Here is a 22,762-nt window from a genome sequence, read left to right as displayed (position 1 = left end):
CACGATCGGTTGCGGAACGATCTCGTTTACTTCGTCACGCGTTTTTCCGTGCAAACAATTAGGAAGTCGTTTCTTAACGTTCGTTTTATTAACGACTTGTTTTCCTCCGCGTCGAGCGCATCGGAAACGTCAAATGTCAATGCAATTGTCGACTTTGTAACCGTAAAATCCTCGAAAGATATGCGCGGCCAGGAAGAAAGTATTTTCAACGATATTCATAAGGCTCGTTTTTCAATGGCGGTTCTTATGAATCACTTAACCCGAGCACATAAACAGACGTTTACGAGCCGCTCAATCACGGTAACCGAGGCATATATTCGCGTACCGCCTAAGCAACAATTAACCGAAGAAATTATACGAGATCCCCTTCAGCGTCTCGGTTGCTTTACGTCCCAGCGTTCTTTTATGGTGCACACGTTATAACGAGCATACAAGGTCGTCTAATAATCGTTCCTCGATTGCTGAAGTAGCGAACCTTCGTGAAGAAACATTGCAAATAAACGGGGAATTTAACACTAAACCTACCGAGCAATTCGGCCGACTTTCTGAAATACCTCTGTAGAAACTCCGAGACTCCTATTGAAACTTTACTCGATTCACGATTCGATTAATTTCTGCGTATTGCCGTCAATTGGTTAATTAATATAAAAGCAAGAAAACCGCGTGCTCTCTCGTTAACTAATTGAAACGAACATTTCATCTCAAAGTGACATTCCGTCGCGAAGGGTTAATAACGGATAGACCTAATAATAAACGATTCAGTAATAAAAAGAATAGAATCGCGATGTTTCAGGATTAGAATATTACGATCTAAAAGAAAGAAAATGACGATGATCGATCGCAGACGCGTCGTTCACTGGCTGCAACTATCTTCGCGCCCCCAGTGTTGTGCACTCTATAGGAAGGAGCTCTCTTGAAATGCCCAGGGCTCTCGATGTTCCCTCAACCCGTTTTACTCTGCCGGGTTCCATTTCACACAACACACCTCCACCACGACACACTGACCGCCCTTAGACACGACCGACCCTCGCAAACACGAGCACGCGAGCCGACAGCCGCCACTTAGCCACTCTGACCTATCCACGCACTCCTCGAGGCCTAATTCAGTCACACTCTACCGCCCGTACATAAATGATCGTATTTGTTCATCAGCAATTCGCTCGTAAACTGCCGTCAGTGCGTGCCTCGATGCTTTGCGAAATCTGGTCCAGAATCATGTATCGCTATTTACAATGTACACGTGTGCCGTACGAATCTTTTACTGTCCTTAGTGCAAAATTTGGATGCGTGGAAAATCTAATAAGTTTAGGGTAGTTTCTGTAAGATTCATTAAAATATCTAATATTATTCCTGGTGCAATACCGGAGCCTACAGAGTTCAAAGGGTTAAAGTTAGAATAATTTCAGAATAACTGTTTCGTGGACACTTCGCTGTCGAGATGATCGCATTTGGAAATTCCTAATATGTCTGTTCATTGACTTGCCACTTCTCCTTTTTAAAAATACCAATGCGCATCGGATGAACTGTGGAAGTTTATAACATCGAAAAATTTATACGGTAGTTTCTTTAAGATTCATTAAAACATTTAATATTATTCCTGGCGCAATATTGGAGCCTACAGAGTTCAAAGGGTTAAAATGTCGAGCAGTTCGACACTGAGCACAAGGCTCGGTTTAACGGGCGAATCCTTGTTTCCCTTTAGAGAGTTTACCCTTGCTACCTTCGAAGGCCGCGGCAGCTATTCTTAAAGCTCGCGTTATGAACGCTATGTAGGGCGCACAATGCACCGAATCGAGCAGAAAAATTATGCGATAGCGGCTCGCCTCGGTTCCAGATTCTATCAAGGTCCCGTCCAACGTCAGAACAGCCCTGCAGTCCGCGTTTCCGTTTCGTCCCGCCCGAACGGCTCATCCTATTGCGAAACTCTCCGTTCAGCTTCTAAATGGCTCATCGGCGCGGGCTTTGCGTCAGATTTTTATAGCACCAGCGGACCTTGAAACCGAACTTTCCACTCGGGACCGACCGGCAGGGCGTCTTTCGGTTTCGGCGTGCCTGTGCCCGACCACTTTTTGTCGCGGACGATCGGAGTCGATTAACTCGGCCCGCCAGGAATCGCCGAGTCATCGGCGACGATCGTTGTCCGACCGATCGTGGCCGCTTGCCCAACCGTTCGGCTCGTTCCAATTAATTAAACCGCTCATTTGACCGCTAGCTCCGCGGAGCAAAAAGAAACGCTGAGAAAATTGGTAATGTTGCATGCGCAGTTTAAAATTCCTTTCAAAATACAGGCTCGAATGTGTGTCGACGCGTTGCCGCGCGCGCTGAGGCTGTGCTGGTGGCCACGGACAGATTTTCTCGGAAAAACCTGTTCAACGTTCGCACGAGCGTGCTCCGTGGCGCGTTATTAATGGAAACGAATATCGCGTGCGATATATTTTCCCTGATTACGATTATCCGGCAATAATTGTTCGCGTATTTAATCATCCGCAGGCGGTGTATACCGAGCGGCGGTAATCGCGACAACGAGGAGACAAACGGTGTAATTATAACGGAGTTCAGAGCGGTAATTCAGCTCTTGCCCGGGAACTGTGAAAAATTACTGAATGCTCGAATTTCCGTTGATTTACTTGTGTACACGAAGTAGTAGGTACATTCAGATAGTAGAATATTTATTTAACTTGCATCGTGCTTATTCGTCTATTATTTTGTGCGTGATTTACGGTTAAATGTTTGTAACCTATGACATAGAAGTTACAAATGAAATTAGGTGAATGTTTCTTAAAATAAATCACTTAATGTATCATTTACAGTGAGAAACAGTTCATCAGCTGTTCAATTTCGAACAATAATAAACATACAAACGATAATGTTTGATTCGAAAGTGACACGTAGACGTAAAATCAATCGTCTCGCATCAGTGCCTATTTCTTCGCTGATCTTTTCCTACTTCATTTGGCACAGATCGCGATTGCGATAATTCTTATCCTTCAAATCCCACAGGCAGCGATTTTCGAACACTGGAGACATTAATTTTTCTATGTCCATACTCTTTATTTGTCTGGCAGGCTCGGAAGATTAAACTCGTTCGATTATCGGAGCTACTTTTACGATTCCCTGCAGTCGTAAACGAAATAGTGCTCGTGCGACGCTCACGGATGCTGTTACTTCTTAATTACGTTTCCTTCTAGTAGACAATTAAAATCTCTCGTTATCTATACATCGACCGTATAATGAACGATCATCTTTCATCCCCGAATTCCAGTTAGCCGAAAACTCTTGCTCCACTTTATAACGTACAAGTAAGCAACGATTTATTAAGCGAAAAAGACAACAAAAATCTTCCAAATAAAAAATGTTGCAAACCTCATTTAACCCTTACAGGCGAATTATCCAAAATATCCAAAGCATTCAGATCAAAGTGAGATTCAAATTTTAAGTACTAGAATGGCAAAAGACGATCTAATTTCCTGTTATTCCAAGAATTCAATGATTTCTCAGCCTCCGAACGGCAAACATGAAAGTCTGACGTCAGCGAAACGCCAACAGTCATCATCGAAGGGTTAAAACTACGACGAAACTGTTGAGCCAATCAAATATTTACCGATTTGGCGTCCACGCATCGCGAAAATATTGTTTTGCGCGTGCAGCGCGACACGTGTTCCTCGCGCCCGGCCGGGAACCAGTTTGGACCGCATAATTTCACTTACAAACACTTACGATCCTGCGACTGGAAACGCGGCCATTCTTTTCCTCCCTCCTTGCGCTCGCCTCTTTCGTTTTCCTCGATCCGAAAGAACGGACTTCGAGGACGGAGCCGGCCGCGACCTTTAACGTTTCCACGAACCGACGTCTGGGATATCGGCGTGGGGATTTTCGGAACTGGGACGTGCGCGGCGGCGTTACTATCGGAATTCCCGAAGACAATTGCTCCGGTCCTCCGTTCGATTTACTTGCGATCGCGAGCACGCGCGGCGGGAAATCGATGCGTTTCGTAAAGGTCGCGTTACCGTGATTTCCGTGTGAAAAATTCATCGGGTGGCTCCGCGGATATCACAGTTTCACAATTTCCGCGCGAAACGACCGCCGTTAGAGAATCTTTATCATATTAAACGAACCGCGTGACGCGTTAACCCCGATTAATTCGCGTTCGCGTTCGTCTCCATGCAATTGAAATTATAAGCACGATAATAATGTTGTTTTGCGACGTGTCATAAGTTCTTCGGGAAGTTCAGGAGAACCTGTCTGTTACTCGGTCTTGAGTTAGAAAATGAAAAATGAATGAAAATGAATGAAAGTAATTGCAATCATATTTCATATATAGCCGAGGGGGATACGGTAACACTAGAACTAGCCAGTCAAAATGACTGGTCTCGGTTTCCTTGTTTCGTAATTATTGATACCTTGAAAACATTGGTTACTCGAAATGATTTCGAGAATAAACGTTTCTGCTTCCTTAGTGCAAAAGTTGGATGTGTGGAAAGTCTAATAATTGTAGGGTAGTTTGAGATTCATTGAAATATCTAATATTATTCCTGGTGCAATATTGGAGCCTAAAGTTCAAAGGGTTAACACTAGAACTACCGCACTAATCAAAATGACTGGTTCCGACTTGTTTGTTTCGCAATTATTAATATCTTAAAAGCATTGAATATTTGAAACGTACCTAAATTAACAATAGAACTACCGTACCAGTCGAAATGACTGGTTTTTCTGTTTCGCAATTATTGATCTTCGAAGCATTGACCATTCGAAATGATTTTGAAAATTAATAGTTTCATTTGAGTATTATAATGAATGTCCGAAGAAACTGAAAATAATCTATCGTCACAATTTTTATAGGTTTCACGTATCAATCGTATTAAATGCTCGGTAGTCTAAATACAAAGCAACGCGCCGATAAAACGAAATTTTCGTCCGGCGAAGGATCCGGCGTTAAAGAAGCAATATTTCTCGCGTGTCCTTACAAATTTTTATTCCGTCTGAGGCCGGGCGTCTTTCCTGGTCCGCTTATCTCGCGCCCGAACTCGTCGTCGTTAAATATTTTACAACGTGTCGGAATAAACGCGAGCGCGAGGAACGCGGCAGCGAAGATTCGCCGGTCGTCCTCAGAGCGGCTCGCCATTTCCGCTTGTAAATCCGCGATCCGAAACAAGGGCAGCGAGACGGGAAAGACGACGATCTTCGGCAGAAGTCTGCATACGCGCGGCTCGCCGGCGACATAAAATTCGCGGCGTTTCGCGGCTGTAGGCACGAATCACGCGCAATAAAAGGCGGCGCGTTTGAGATGGAAAGGCCTTCACCGAGCGGGCCCGAAGGACTCGGCCCGCGAACTTTCAAGCGTGCGCGCGAGCCGGCGCGCAAGACACCGCGTAGGTGGTACCCTCGAAAACGGATATGACCGGCGATCTATAATTTAGCGTGATTGCGTATTTCAGCAGAGACCTGACGGAAAATTGAGCGCCGCGCCGCGACGGGTCGGAATTGTCGATACGCGGCTTGACGCGCGTTTCGACGCTCTCGCGCCTCGCGGAAACTCGCGAGTCCAGTCGGGAAAATCATTTTACTTTGAAATCGTCCGGATTACTGCGATCGCGCGTGCAGTGAGGAGGAAATATAAATGTTTGTCCAACCTTTGAACCGATTTTAGTCTCTTACAGGGAAGTGTAATTGACGTAGCGAATTACCAGTGGTTAATGGTACCTGTGTAACCGGATTTGCAGTTTACATCGGTTGCAACTTTCTTAACGAATATTCACGATTAGATGGTTGATAGTATTCAATTGTTTGAATGATAAATATGTTGCTCGTAATATTTGTTACTGATTGTTCCGTTGGTTCGATTCTACCTCGTTTCAGCACGCTGCTGGTTGCTTAATCGAAACCCGCGAGCGATCAAATTAATTTCGTATCTTATTTGCCTGTAGCTGAATGCGCTGCGTAGGTGAAAGGAAAATGTGTACCGCCTCCTCGGCAGCAGAAAAGTTTCACGGTTTTCCCACTTTTTCCAGCGGTCCGGCATTCCTTCATAATTGGTGAACCACAGAGTTGCGGCGTGCAAAAAATCCCGTGGTCCTTCATTCACGCTGCCGTTCGAGTTCTCGAGCGTTTTTACAAACCACATTGCTGAATGAGTTTATTCAGTTGAAACAAAGTTGCCTCCGTTTCTCGTGGTAGTACTGCAGTATTCAGAACGCCGGATAACAGTACGCAGCAATTACAGGTGATTATCATAGCGAATAATTATCTTCGAGCGATATTTTACGGTTGACGTCACTTAAATCGAACACCGACTACGTTCATCACACAGAAGGTATAAGTTACAAGAGTCCATTTATGAAGGCTACAGTTGCCTAATACTTCGGAATACACATTAATCAATTTATTTCACAGTTCCCCAGAAAAATGTTTGTATTCTCTTTTGCACTCGAGATGCGACTCTCGGAATATTCCGATGAAACATCTTTGCTCCCTAATTGACATGATCTCTCGATGACATTTTAGAAACGTCGTCTCACAAGAAAATCTTGAATATTTCTAATGAAAAAAACTTTCGACTTCAAATGGTTGACACTGGATTTACGTTACCCGTCAATTTAACGGATAAATTCTTGAAACATCCAGTAGTAGTTCCAGTCGACGTTGATTCGTCCAATAGAATAAACTATAAAACAAACATTCGTAAATCTAGTGTTAACCCTATGCACTCGAAAGCTTTTCGTTTGAAATATTCTATACTCTAATTAGATGTAGACATACATAAATTAGGGAACAAAGCTTTCGATGTTTCACGCATTGATGCAGTATACAAAGGTTAATGGTAAATACCAAAGTTTATAATTTTCCTGCATCAAATCATCCGATGACTGGGAGTCGCCTTTCTCTCTCTTGCAAAGGGTTAATAATTACGACACAAGGAATCCACGAGTCGTTTCGATCAGCTACGAAATGTACCTTCGTCTTAAAGGGTCCAGCGATCATGACGCAAGTTCTAAAAAGAAAGCCGACAGCGGGCTACTGAAAAAGCGGACCGACAGTTCTCGTTGAGAAATCCGAAAGGGTGACTGATGCGCCGCGGCCGTTAATCCGAGGAGAAAAGCGTCCAGCTAATCTGCTGGCCGCGAGTCCGCGTGTTGCGTTTCGGTGTCAACGAACCACCTTGAGTTCGATTCATCATCCGAGCCCCTCTTTCATTAGGTAACTGGCAACTTATCGTTAGCGGGCCGCGGGCTATGCATTACGGCCGATTAGGAGAAGCGTGTACGGTCGAGTGATGGATGACACGGAGTTTGGCGGTCGAGCGTGGTTCGCGACCGGCTAATTACCGGCCAGACGGCTCCCTTTGTTCCGCGGCAGCATACTTGTCCGTAGGAAATGCTGCCTAATCGACGGCGTCGCGAATTCGCGACGATTGCACTGCCTTCTTTCAGCGATACCGATGAACATTTCATTTGAATCGTCACTTGCGATCGTCTACTATTACGTGCTGTTAGCCCTTTGCACTCGGAAGTTTTTCACTAGAAATATTTGAACATTCTCTGCTGAGATAAAATCGATATTTTGTGAAACTAAGTCGACGAGAAATCACGCGTGCATTGAGGAACAAAGATATTTTATTTCAATATTTCTCGAAATGATGTATTATTGAGAATATAATATTAAATATCAAATTTCATAGTTTTACTGTGTGAAATCAAGTTAACTTGGCAAACTGATTTTCAAACGGTTAACTGACTACTGACGCCTAATGGTGCTTGACAAATTTGGTTTCGGGTATCGTTAGTTCCCATAAGCTGTGAAATGATATACTATATAAATGTGACTATTTTAAATTGGTTTTAGTTTAATTCAGTGTTTTCGTAGATTCAATACGCTTTCTTAGAAACGCGTTGACGCAACATTCTGTAGCCAAAGGGTTAAGTTCGACGTTACAGACACATATCGCGCAGTTTGTTCTAGGTGGTAATACTTATGAAATTCAGTATTTAAATTTTATGTTAAACTCCAGTTGGAATGCGGCACGACCTTTTAGACGTGATATCTAATTATAGTGATTCTAACGTGGTAATTTGTGCTTGATATTATGAATTATTACTATGTAATAAGGTATTCTGCTATCGATCATTCATTCAACTGATCATTCAAGGTACTCCCAACGTATAATTAAAGCGAGTCGATTGCTAAGAGTCGAAGCCGCAGCAAGGCAACGACAAGCCATCTCAATTCGCAGTTCGTCTTCTGCGAGCCACGCGAATCCCGATAAATCTTTCGCAAACCGCGGTGTCCGACGATTGGCCGGCGCGTGAGGTTTCCAGCCGATTGCTCGGGCCTAGTGCTGTTCCATGTTTCCGCGCGTTTGCATATCTAATTCACTATCCTCCGAAAAGTCTACGTCCTTCACCTGTACCCGCCCCAAATGTCGTTCATGCGTCAATGGTTCACTGGCTTACTAGGGAGACCGGACGGCGATCGTGTTTGTCAAGGTGGGTTCACTGCACACCGCGCCTTGCATTCTTCTGCAACCCGCTTCGGGCGCTCGGACCGTTTCTGTCGCGTTGGGACTCGACTTGCACTTTTCTCGAAGCATATGCCCGCCTCCCGATGATTTTCGAGTACTTTACGAACGATTCGGTTTAGGTCTACGCGTTGCTTTCAAATGAAATTTCTTGGACACTTGGAAGTCGTCTGCGATCTGTTGCAACCGTCTGTTCTAACCCTTTGAACTTTAGGCTCGAATATTGCACAAGGAATAATATTAGATATGTTAATGAATCTTACAGAAACTACCCTAGAATTATTAAATTTTCCACGCATCCAAATTCTGCACTAAGGAAAATAAAAGATCTAAGGAATGTTATAGCATTTTTTACTTTCGCTAGGGACACTATAAAAATTAGTTGCAGTTGCTGATAGATTACAAAACCATTTGGAGTGCTAAAGGTTAATATGTTCCCTACCAGTGTCATATTCGTGACGACCGCTTTGTTTTCTATAAAGAAAATGAAATTAATCCTATAGCTACAGTCCAAGATACAATCTACGAAATTACATTTAGAGATTCGATGACTCAGCTTCATTTGTTCCGACAGCTTGTTTAGATTTATCGAATCGAATGAAATATTGTAATTGAGAGGATCGCCGCTGAAAAACACTGGTAGCGAACGTAGTTGGTCGTTACAAGTTGGAATTCCTGGAAACTTCGTTCGAAACGAATTCTACCGTTGTCGCGTAAATGCTGACCTATCGGTGAAAAGATGTACACGTCAGTTGCACGGATTCTCTGACCGCCATTGACGTATAAATTGAATCGCAAGCATCCGGCGAACTGCGATTCACCCGTCAGCGTTGATGTATAAGTGAAGTATCGATGGACGATAAAATCGAAACAAGACGGAGTTTAATGTATTACATTTATCAGTCGACGTCGCGTCCGTTCCCTCCGAATGGCAAAGAATTTCGCCGGCGTCACGTCACGCCCGTATCGCCAATAATAAATGTTACTGATCGAGAAGAAATTCATTCGCCTCGCTGTCCCGCCGATGCGACAAGCCGGGACAAAGAGTTGGAGACCGTCACGTTTTCCTTGGGCGCTGCAGCGTTATCTGTTCACCTTCCTGAAACGGTCGCCGCTGCCTAATTAGGAGGTTTGCGTGCTGCTTCGCGAAACCGAACTATCCGACGGAACTACGACTTCTTAGGGCAAAGTTGGAATGGTTGTAGCTAGTTGCTAGACTGGCGATGTTTAAACAAGCTCAGATTGTTTAGAATGTCTTTGGACAAATAGAATTACGATAGAAATTGATTTGCCCTAGTGAATATTGAGAAATGTTCATAATTGAGACACGGCGAATGTTCAAAGTTGATACGAGATTTCAAAATTGATTTTCTTGAAAATCGAAGGATGCCGAAAAACCGATCGCATGTTCGAATTCAGCATAAGAAATATTAATGTCACCTATTAACCCTTTTCACTCGAGAGGCGCCTTTCAATCGCTATTTTATTTGAGCCAAGAAAATTGTAAAATTGAAAATTCAATATTAAATTTTATATGGAACATCGAAATAAAATAGTTCTGTCACTCAATTTACGCAAGGTATTTCTTCGTGTTAATTGCAAAAAATATCATTGACGTTTCACCAAAAAATAATGAATATTTATTGAGAAAAATATTCCCGAGTGCAAAGGGTTAAACCTGTGGCGAAGGAGAAATTAATTTCAAATGTAATTTCACACTTTCAAACTTCTGAACGCTGAAGGATCCGTAGTCGACTCGTTGCACATGAATAATTACCAAATTGCTTCCGCGATTAACGAAACTCGGCAGGAATCGAGAAGCCGAAAAAATTGCTCCGCATTACTTACAAAAGCAACGCATCATTGCAGTTGCGCAAAAATGTATGCACATACATGAATAACTTTACGTAACGATTTCCTACAGCAAGACCTTTCTGAGTTCCGTCATTTTAAATCAAAAAATTAAAATTGACCATTTCGACTCGTTTACTACTTGCGAGCATTAATAAGCAATTTTCCGTCGATCATTTCCTTTCGCTGTATTACTTTCCGTCCAAGTGTATTGTCCGGATAGGAACTGTTGATTCGTGCGCAAACATTTCAAATGAAATATCATCCGAATGATAATCAGTCCGGGTAGATTTATTAGTCGATGAACCTTAGCGTCCGCTGTTTGACGCGGGGAAAACACCGAGATCATAAAAAATACATTATAGACGAATCGTTGTTGTCTAATGATCGGACGGCAACTACTTGGTTAATTTACTGTTCGTTGATTGGCCACGTGTTGCGTACAAGGACAATCGTATGAATTCTCGGACCAGGCGTCTACCTTTTGTCCCCTCGTCGTTCAGCAACAATCCACGATACAAACATCAGAAGATTAAAAAATAGCCTTCCTTTGAAGTAATTTCAAGACGAGAATGTTCAACAAACGATCACATAAAACGGACACAAGCAATTAGGTTGATTTTGCTACACGATACCTTGGTGTTAGTCTCGTTGCGCGATCTCCGCGGTTTAAGTTCTTTAATCGTGTCACTTTTTCCTTCAGCCGTTTATGCTGCACGTATCCGTTTTATCAACATTATAATCTAACGTTGCGTTGCGTAATTCTGAACTCGTTTATCGTGAATCGATATGTTGCCACGATATGTAATCACTTTTCTTGCGACGTTTAACAGAACGCAACAATGAGTACAAAATGTTCGTTTCATAAAATGTTCGACTAACAGAACGTGTAACTAATAAAATGTTTAAGTAACAGAATATCCATCTAATAAAATACTCAATTAACAGAACGTGCATCTGATAAAACCTTCAAGCAAGAAAACTAGTTTTATTAGAATGTTGATGAAACGGATCGTTCAGGTAACAAAACGTTCAAGTAACGAGCTGTTCATGTAATAGAACGTTGAACTAACGGAACATTCGCATAACGGAGGTTCTCCTGTACGGACTGTACTCGGAGCGCACGTTATTTACGCGAACAAGAAAAGCACGGTCGCGTGCGTACTGTTTCACGCGCGGACGCTTGCGATCGGCACCGGTTCAGTACTTTCCAATATAGCACTGAGGTATTCTCTACCTATAATTATACACGAGAAACTCTCGTGTTCTGGAGCCGATTAATTTGAATGCACGACCTAGACCTCCTTCGCTCGTCGCGTGTCTTCCTCTCGTGCGGCTACACCGCGCCGAGATGAAGAAAAAGGAATGTTCGTGTGTTACATCACTGCCCGATGAAATTTCTATCTCCGTGAGTTTCGTTCTCGTTGCGCCATCTCCCTGGCCCCTGCATCGATGTCGACCTTACTGCTTTTCTCACGAACGTTCCATGCTTTTTTAATCAGTTAACTTCCACGGTGGTCACCGGTGACCGGAGCTTCGAAATTGCTCGAGAACAGTTACAATAAGAAAAATTGCCATTGAATCAAAATATTCAGAAACACAAGATGCTAGCTAATAGTGTAATATAAGAACTGTAATACCGAAACGTTAATAATTATTTCTAATACTGTTTACCTAACCAAGACCTAATCAAACTTTGCAAGGCATTCTTAACATTCTTTGAAAATAAAGCGCTTTTATGAGCACTGTAATACCAAAACATTAATAATTATTTCTAATACTATTTTCCTGTATTACGAAGGAACAAATCTTGCAATAAATCTATAAATTCTCAACGCGTTAACCAATTAACTGCGTTTAACGAGTATACGCGTCGTCTTAAAATTAAAATGGTACTAACTCTTTCAGCGATGAATTATTCATTTTTCCAGATACACGCGTAACTCTTGTTCGTTTTGCTTTAGCTTTTCGTTAGAACATATTATAGGTGTATTCGTCCTGCGTTAGACGTGTGTACACTTCATTATTTTATTTCATTGCGAGCATTGCCTGAGATGTCTGAAATTAAATTTTACGGTTAACGGGTTAAAATCAATTTTATAGTTTCTATAAACATAGTTTTAAGTGATCATGCATATTTCACGAATCTCGCGCGTTACGATGGTTCCTGTAACATTTACGATGATGAAATTAATCATCGGAGAAGATTGTGCCAGAGTCTAACACAATGTCATCCGGTTGCGTGTTAAGATTAACGATTGAAGACTTTCGAATCGATTGCAAGATACTATCTGCAATCACGAATGTCTAACTAATTAGTAGCTAATTAGTAACGTACTCGATGCGATCGCCTCGATTTCAATTGCGAATCGACCGCGATGGACGACTGTAAGATTGATTATTGCATTCGAGCACACAGTAGAATGCAATCGAATTGCATTTCGTTAGACACCAGGTTATCCCCAATACGATCTATAAGACAAAGATTTACTCTAGATCCATTACAGCTCGCAAATGTTTGCTCGGTTTCCAACGATATTTGACGTTCGCCAGGAACAAGAACGAAATGCAATGCAAATTCTGAAGAATCGCTATACGGGAATGAACATCCCCCAGCAATTAACGTTCCCGTGAACATTTGTAATGTTACAAAATCTTATCTAACACTTCCTTTATCCGAACACCGTTGTCTACACAGTTCGCTCATGAAGTAATCACATTAGATCTTCAATCATCCGAAACAGACACGGAATCCTGATTATTCAAAATATTTGACTACATGAACCATAGTGCCAATTGGTTCAGTCGAGATTCTACCGTCCCATTTCATTAGTCGAACCGTCTAAATCGTAATTAGCCTGATAATCAAGGACTCGTATCTCCCCGACGTTGATCGCTGAAGCGTCGATCGCGAAAAATCTGCTTGAATCGTGGAGTGATGTAACAGGAGCGTGACACGCAAAATTCGCCGAGAACCTCGGATGACGTAGATTACAGCTTGGCCAAAATGCAAAGCAGCAAAGCGCGCGCGTCCGGCGAGCATTTTTACGGAAACGCGAACTATTCCCATGTGCGAAGCAGTACCGATTATCCGTTCAAGGACGATTTGCTCGTTTTGTCGTTCTATCTCCGGTTTCTGCATTTGTTTGTCCGTTCCTAGTGAATGTCAGCCATTATTATTTTCATATCGTCGGCGACGCGTTCAATGAGATTGACCGTGGACAAAACGAGGCGCGGATTCCGGTTAATTCGAGCTCCGGAAGAGAATGATTCTGATTATGATTACACTGGAAAACACATTTTAACGAGTTGACCTCTTGCCCTGATGACTTCTTTCGCGACCGAGCTCGATGAAACTAATGTCCCGTTGACAATTAGGTTAGAGTAGATTATAAATTAGGAAAGGGATCTCTCACTTATTTGATGATCACGTACGTTCTACAGGTTAACGACTGATAATAGACGAATAGTATTTAATTAGGTTCGTTCTTAGAGTTCGTATGAGGAAGTTGGGACAGGTGAATTGTAATAAGTAAGAAATGTTTGCCGAAATATCTTTCGTTTATCTTTTATTTAATTTCTTTAGCCTGAACGTTACCTTGCAACGTCTCGATGGGTGCAGTCGCATTATGCATATACAATCGCTGAGAATGTAGTTCGACAGCTTTGTGTGGTTATCCCATTTAGAAGTGTATCATTGGTAAGCCATTTGTGTTGTTCTATATTTAATTACAACGAAGCGAGCCTCAACTATAGTATAATATCCTTTGTTTCGAGCTCATTGCTATTATAATCTAGTCAAACAGTAATGAACAACAATAGTGTGATTTCCCAGTAAAACAAAGGCGAGGTTACAAAAGGGTATTACACAATGATTTTACCATAAATCGCTGAAATTTAATTAAACAAACAATTAATATTAATGTATTATTTAATAGAAGAGACATTTGACGAGCACGAGAATACTTAGTAGGTGCTTAATGAGTCATAGAAGTAAAGATACGACCGATAGCAAATATTGATCGTCGGCTGTCATTTAAGATCCGACTCGAACCAACAATTTTTACGTCACTGTTCTTTCTCTCAACGAGTCGCCGGTACAAAACAATCAAATCGACCGAACGCTGCACAAATGACTCACGCGAGCGGCTCCTTGCAACAGGTCGACGCCGAACGGTCGATAATTCATACGGAAGAACGCATTATTCAATCCGCCCGACACTGTCTTATCAGTTCTGGAACAGGGAAAGAACCGGATAAAAACTAGCCCCATAACACGTTAATCGAAAGCGATTCCTTCCATTTTATCGAAATATGTAAATCATCGAGCGCGCTAACAACACGGATCCTCCATCGGCGAGAGCGAAAGCTCCCTAAGGAAAGAAATCGGCAAATAAGCGAGCACTCAAGGGTCCCTGTTAGCTTTATCGGCCAAAAATCGAGGAGGCGAGAGCCGAAAAACATCCACGAAGATAAACACCGGCCGAACACGTCGTTCCCCCTCAAAACAATCGGACGAAGGCATCCTCGGAACGGGACCGTCGAAAACACTCTTGTATTTTATCCATCTACAGTGAGAAACCACGAAAAAATCGTTCAACGGGAGACAATCGATCTTGGTGTAAGGCCGCATGTCGACCGGTCACCTGTCCCGATCCGACTAAACGAGGAAAACAACTGACGCAGCTGCAAAAAGGTGTTCTATCGGAGCGTTTGCATTCGAACCGCTTCGCATCGCGCGCGGTTGCGGGCTGGTCCGCTCTGGAAGGGATATAAGACTACCACCGCACACTGCAGGACTTTATGTCGCCGGGCTGGGAGGATTTCGTTCGGTAGCCGGGCGAAAACCGACCGACAGAGAGGCGGCAGGGGAGCATTCGAGAGCGAACGAGATAAACCGAAGAACACAGCGAAAGAGAGAGGGAGGAAGGAGATAAAGAGAGAAAGAGAGAGAGAAGCTTGTGCCACCAGCGTCCATCAGTGGTGCGTGTTCAGAGACGGACTCGGGCTTTCTGCTATCACTTCGGCAGTAGTTTTCTCGGAGTGAGGATCGCGCCACGGCGATTAATCTTCCTCGGACCTACCGGTCGCACGGTGCTTCAGGATCCACGACGCGAGCCAAAGTCCGATCGTCCGAGTCACTCGCTGCCCACATCCCGGTCTTCGTTCGGCATTCACCGATTCCGCTCGCTGTCAGACCGATCGTCGCGCGATTCCTCTTCGCCGAACAGGTAGCCCGCCACCCTCGCTCTCCGAGAGAAAGGGTAGAGTAGAATTAGTGGATACGCTGCTGCTGGCTTCGTTGCCGAGGGAACTAAACGATCTTCCGTCGAAGTCGGTTGCTTTTTGGGTAAGTCAGTATCTTTCACCTATGGGATATTTCTTTCGTTAGAGTCCCTTGCCGGTTGACATTGCGAGCAGAGAAGTGATTGTTGGTTTGGGCTCGGGTGAAATTTGGGAATCTTGAAATTCTTCGCGCTTTGTTTTCCATGTAGATTTGTGGAGTGTTGTTAGTGAATAAAGTTAGTATGAAGTGCATTCGAATTTTGGGAATTGAGAATATAGGGTTACACCGAAATTATTCTTTTCTTATTAAGGTAATCGTAGAGATAGGAAGAAGGTTCGAACGGATTTCTGTTGATCATTCTTGCCATTTTTTAAAAGTGAATGATTTACGGTTAATATAGTGTGTAGGTGAATACGGAAGTCTAAGGTTTCGAGTAGTTTAGAAAGGAAGTTTCTGAACATAAATTTTACATTTATCCATTCTACCTTGGTATCGACTAGGTAATTGCGAGATTCCATTGAAAGATCGTTCATCAACGCAGTAGGAAACAACGCAAAGTAAGTTCATCAGCTGGTTACGTCTGTTCGCTGCAAAATAACAATGACTATTCGCGCGGAGAGGAATAGAAAAATTCTCGCTAGGCAATCTTCAGTTATTCTTCTCGAGTAAATTTGATAAATCATTCCGAAGGAGGAAACTCTTTCCATTCGTAGTTTCTTACGCGTATGCAGTGCAATGAAATGTCAATGACGTTTTTTTCCAAATATCATAAACAGGAGTGGTACACGAAAGGAAGAATACACTGTTTCATTTGAATATTTCAAGTATAATTACATTGCACAACACCTGACATCGAATATCGATATTGAACATCCGATATCGAGTGTTGCAATTTCGACTATGCGAGTCTCGAGTGAGGGTTAAATCGAAACTTTCAGAACGTCGCTGTTTCACGTTTCGATCGACGAAGGTGTTCAGCGACAGAGTGAGTAATTATAGAAAGATCCAGAGTCTATCAGCAAAAAACGTCGAGACCACGAAATCGTTTCGCGGAGGCAAGAGCCGTAGGTGTCGTGAAATTCGGATGAGCCTTTTTTAGCGATCGCGGAAACGTCTGCGAGCCAGAAAGCGAAGGAACAACGTTTTCGCCTCTTAACGCGAGAATTATACACCAGGAAAATGAATATTCGAACGGAAGTTCCGTCGGATTCCTTGAAATTCGACGGAAATTCTTCTGGCTCGTTCGCCCGTCGTGATTTTCGATTACAATGGAACGAATATCATCTGAAATTAAAAGCGAGCTGATTGACGACCTCTAATGAGATCGGGTCTCTTTTCGAATCGGCGACACGCGTCGAGACGACGTCGCGAGCGAACGATCGAACGAACGACGCGAAACTAGGGAGAGCGCGAGACGGTGCATTCGACGCTGGTATATTTATGGGGCCACAAACGCGGCAAAGTTTGATGCATGGCTCGGTCACGAGGAAATGACTCGGTTGGACGGAAATTCCTCGCAGCGTGCCGCTCTGTCACAAATATTGACGCTGCAAAAAATATTAACGTGTCCGCAGTCCGCTGGCTCTTTTTCATTCCTCCGAACCCGAGCGTACCGATGTACCATCGTTGAAATGACGCTCGCTAAATTTATTCCGCGCCGCCACGTGTCTAACATGTTGTTTGACTACGAAAGAAGTGTCCACGATAGATGTACAAACATAGACGGCGCAAAACTGACAAATATGCGGAATGTCCTTCCCTCGAAATTGCATCGACACGCGTGCATTCTGTCGGGAACGCTATAATTATTTTCAGTCATTTTCGTATCGTTCCTGCCGTTAAATATCATGATAACACTATTCGTAGCACTCTTCTCAAACCGAATATTTCTATTCCGACGTATTACGACCAATTTCTGTATCGAAGAAAATCGAAATTTCATTGCCAAGCGGGAAGTATCGAAACCGGAATGAAATGAAAGTTGACGGATTTACTTTTAGAAAAATAATTGTAATAATTGTCTCTGTTCATCCGTAAGAAATTCACACTCGCGACGCGAGTGGCGAGCTCATTAGCAATTCCGATCCACCGAATTTTCTCGTTTCTGCGCAGAACGAGAAGTCGTGCAACGGTGAATCGATCTGGTTTTTCTGGATCTCTCGAGGATCCGGGGGAGTCGTTCGATGTCCTCTTCCGTTCGCCGGTCCTAAGTGTCCGTTGATACTTGATCTATGCTCGCTCATGAGTATCTCGATACGTATCAATTGCAGACAGGCCGGGCAGAGGTATTGCGGCAACGCCGGCTGCTGATTATTCCTATTATTGCGAGGCTTGCGCAGCTACATCGGGCAAACCGGTTGCACCCACTGGATTGTTGGGATTGTCTAGTGACTCTTTAATAAATAGACTGCGATCGTTCATGCGTTCGTGCCTCATGAATAGCCAACGAATTCCAATGGAAATCCGTCGTTCTAGGCGCTCTAATAAAGAAAGGTCGTGCCAGGTCGCCGGAAATCCGAGAATGACTAGCGGAAGACGATCGTCGATTCATAAATCCGTCATATCGATAGACAACTCATCGGCGTTTAACCCTTTGCACTCGAGAGGTGACTCTCTCGGTCACCACTTGATTCGATGCAGTGAAACTATGAAATTCGATATTTAACCCTTTGCACTCCAGAAGTTTTTCATCGGTTCTCAATATTTTTTAATGAAATACCAACGACATTCTTTCGAACTGACTCAACGAGAAATCGCACGTAAATTAAAGAAAGAGGCTGTTTTATTTTAATATTTTACACGTCGATGCACTCTACGAATTTTAATCTTAAATGTCAAACTGTGTAATTTTGCTGTGTCTAATCAACTAGCGACTGAAGCGCCTACCGAGTGCAAAGGGTTAATATTCAACTATGTGTAATGATAAAAAAGCTTTGTTCCTCAATTCACTTGTGATTTCCCTTTGAGTTTATTTAATACTAGAACTACCGAGCATTTAATACGATTAACATGCAATTTCCATGAAAATTATAACAGTAGATCATTCTCAATTTTTTCAGACACTTATTATAGTACTGAAATGGAACTATTTTCAAAATCATTCCGAATATTCAATGCTTCGAAAATACCAATAATTGCTAAACAAAAGAATCGAAACCAGTCACTTTAACTGGTGCGATAGTTCTAGTGTTAACCCTTTGATCTCTAGACTCCAATATTGCACCAGGAATAATATTAGATATTTTAATGAATCTCAAAGAAACTACCCTACAATTATTAGATTTTCCGCACATCCAAATTTTGCACTAAGGAAGTGGAAACTATTTATTTTCAAGATCATTACGAATATTCAATGCTTCGAAAATACCAATAATTGCTAAACAAAAGAATCTAAACCAGTCATTTTAACTGTCACGGTAGTTCTATTTTAAAAAAACATCGTGTTTGTCTAGTTAGAAAATGTTAAACACATCCATCGGAATACTTCCGAGTTCAAAGGGTTAATACAACCCGTGCGACCGAAACCGTGCCATTGTTCTTCGGCACACGTCGCAGAAAAAACGTTTACGCGAATTCCGCGTCTACCAGAAACGGCACGGGGGAGATCGTAGGTGGTATGAATAAAAGAGCGAACGATTATAATGGAACGGGACGTTGTATGATCGGTTAACGAGTCGGACAATGCACGTTGTCTTGAATATTCCATGAAGAGGGAACGCGGCGTAAAATAAAAGTTGCCGCGGTATCCGGTATAATAAACGCGCTCGCGCTTCCGGAAAACAAGTTTATTACCGATCCGATACAGATATCCCGCGGGCGCAAGCGCGCCGCTGTAAATAAACAAACCGGCAGGTTCGTGGCACACATTACACTGTTACAATGTGTGAATGTGTGAACGCAAAGTTCGACGACGACGCGCGATATCTGCCGGCGAGCCGCGTCGGGCGTGTGCACACCGCGAAATGTTGTAATCCTTAAGTATGCGAGTGCGCAGTCATCCCGTAAATTAAAACACTTATCATAACCAGCTTTTGTCAACCTTTCTCGTGAAAAGTTGCAAGCCTTCGGGTCGCTGGCTCTCCGCGCCGCGTCTTCTTTTGCTTCACCGCCGCGCAGACATGCCAGGCATTCAGAAACATTCACTTCTATACACGTGGTTCTTTCGTTCCTTCGCGTCTCTTCGTTACATAGCCGACAGATGTTGAGCTGTGCCTTGAAGGTACCGTGAAAATAGATTACTCGTCGTTATTCATCACGTATTGTTCTGAAAGTACTTTATTTAGCCTTTGGAGCTCTTGGTCTTTTCTGGATTAACACTAGAACTACTGAGCATTTAATGAGATTAACCCTTTGAACTCTAGGCTCCAATATTGCACCAGGAATAATATTAAATATTTTAATCTTAAAGAAACTACCCTGAAATTATTAGATTTTCCACGCATCCAAATTTTGTGCTAAGAAGTGCTAAGAAATGCAACATTTTTGGAAGATAAGGAGAAAAATAGAATCGCGATGGAAAACACTTTCCCTATAAAAATCTGACTACAATAAGTTAAGAAACAAAGCTATTTTATATAAATGTTCCACATATTGATGCATCATACAAAACTTAATATTACACACAACACTTTCTAATTTTGTTATATCAAATCAAACGGTGACTGAGAGTCACTCGAGTGCAAAGGGTTAATAAGAAATCTACCGATTTACAAACTAAAATTAAGAAGCGTAATAAAAAATTGCGATCCGAACATTTCCCGTTTATCACGTTTGTCAATGTAAAAAAGGTTGAATTCGAATGGATGAAAGGTAGAATTCACGAATCGAAATTTTATTCATCGAACCGAAGACATCGCCGCGAGCAACTCGTAATCGTTCCCGAGAAAACCGTTGTTTTTACGATCCTCCACGATTGCCCTCGATTTTAACCGATATCAATTACGGGGAGAAAATTACGGCCCCGCGTTGCGTAACCCGCGTGTCCCTTTTTTGATACATAAAAAGCAGCCGACCTTGAGTGGGAAGCGCCTGTAGCGGCGTGCCCGATGCAGCCGATCGACTCTTACTTTCTGAAAGCGGTCTCGCGCCGCGCGCCGCTCGGCCGGCCGCGAATGGATCGCGTCCGTCGATCTTCCCCGACGGCCAGAATTCTCGCCGATCGAATTCTCGTGAATCGATTGCGGGCTAATCAGTCTTCATTTGGTGCAGACTCAACCCTGAATCCCAAATTCTCGACATTCGAATCCGATGCTTCGCAAACATTGCAAGGAAGCTCGAGACTCTCGAAACTCTCGAAGCGTTGCTTTTATTGACCGAGAGGAATGCCGTGCATTGAAAGCCGAAGTCAACATTTTTGTGTAAAGTTTTCCTTGTTCATAACGCAACGAAGAATACAACGTTACACAAAAATATCCCATTCGATGTCTTGTTTACATGGAACCACCGAGAACTGGAGCTGGCTTAGAGTTAATTAAGAGTTAATTAACTTACATTTCAGTTTGAATATTACATCAAGTTCTTTAATCCTTGTCCTACGAGTGAGACTCATGAAGATTTTCAGCATGATTCAACAAATATATATATATATTACTCCATTCATTCAAATATAGTTCTGCTAAAGCATCAATAAGCAATATAAAAAAAACTTGTATTTTGTAGGTTTAAATTATAATTCAATAAAATTCAAGGGGTATTTATTTGATTGAATAAAATTTTAATTTCTATTAAAAATACCTAATCACTCGAATGCAAAGTAAATATTCTTCCTCTGTAATCAACTATTATACTTAAAAGCTAATATCGACGTAACATATGCTTAGAATTCTTCTATTCTTCAAATCAATTATCAACGACAAAGTGGCCGTATCGAGTTGTAAAAGAAATCATCATCACGAGGTTAATAATACTCAAAGTATCCGTGACATTTCAATGATCGTAAAAGAAATCACTCGGTAGTTCCAATATTAATGACGCTCGTGTCAGTGGTTGTTTATTCGTTGGCTTTGTACCTTCAGCTGACAAGCTCAAAAAGTTTCGAATCGCGGGAAAGCTAGAAGTTTCGAGTTCTTGAAACTCGAAGCGTCGGGTTTCGAGAGTCTCCGGCAGTATCGAGTGATACACCCCTAGTTTTTTGCGCGAACGGCCGAGAGACCGGTCCTTGGCGAAATTTCGCGCGGCCGCCGGGGAGGAAACTGGAACAGCTCGCGATTCGGTTAATTCCGCTGATGCAACCGCTCCGCGAGGAATCTCGCCGGTCGGATCGGTGTTTCGCTCCCATGGTCATGGCGCCTCGCCGCCCTTCGCGCGCAAAGGCAACAAGAAAGTAAAGGGGCCGATGCATGTTCGAGATATATTGCGCGACGAGCCACCGTGAAACCTTTGCGCTCGGTTGCCCGACGTGACGCACGGCTCTGGCCATATACAAGGTGCTCGATTGCGACCGCTCGTCCTTTTACGGGACGATTCCTCCGACCATTGATCCAACGGATATTGCAACTGACGAAATCGTCTTCTCAACTTTCTTCTCGAACCGTTCAACTTTGCTTTTCGATCGAATGGGCCGTAGTAAGATTAACCCTTAGCAGTCCTACGTCGAGTCAGACTCGACATTCCATTTTATTGCAACCTCTATCTGTTTTAACAATTTTTTCTATATTTACTTGTGGTATTACAATTGTACCGCTTAAAGGTAACATTTCAATGACTCCCAAGTATTCTTGAATAAATAAATAGAGCGTCGTATTAAGCTGTAATTGAATGAACTAAGAGCAGGATTGAAAATGTGAATATATTGGGGACAGGTAAGAATTCAAGAATACTTCCTGTTGAATATTCCTGTAACTAAATTATTTATTACACGCGACAAGAAAACGGTACGATTTACGGAAAAGACGAGGAGATAACACGTTTCTCACACCTTTGCACTCCGGTCTCATTGAACCTGAGAGAACAAAATACTTAAATTACCCATAGTGGAATTCCCAATAGCCCGTAAAGTGAATCCTAATTTTCGATTGTAGTTTCCAAGGCAATACGATCGTTTCCAACGCGAGACTATAGTTTCCAATTATCGTTTCCAAGGCAATACTACAGTTCCCGAGGCGAGACTGTAG

General features: G+C 42.7%; 1 protein-coding gene across 3 annotated transcripts in view; it reads left to right on the top strand.

Annotated features, from left to right (window-relative positions):
- LOC116424536 (very long chain fatty acid elongase 7) overlaps positions 1-22,762 on the top strand; it is a 53,247-nt gene that overhangs the window by 16,638 nt on the left and 13,847 nt on the right. For 2 of the 3 annotated variants that reach the window (XR_012998711.1, XM_031971061.2), the window contains exon 1: positions 15,067-15,713. The exons of the other annotated variant lie outside the window; for it this stretch is intronic. The gene's annotated coding sequence lies outside the window, so the exon portion shown is untranslated. Of the gene's footprint in view, positions 1-15,066; positions 15,714-22,762 lie in introns of those variants that run through there. 3 annotated transcript variants of the gene reach the window in all.

The sequence above is a fragment of the Nomia melanderi genome, chromosome 5 (genome assembly GCF_051020985.1).
Source record: "Nomia melanderi isolate GNS246 chromosome 5, iyNomMela1, whole genome shotgun sequence".
Lineage (NCBI taxonomy): Eukaryota > Metazoa > Arthropoda > Insecta > Hymenoptera > Halictidae > Nomia > Nomia melanderi.
Note: the sequence above shows the minus strand (reverse complement) of the source record. Positions and strands in the feature narration are given on the sequence as shown.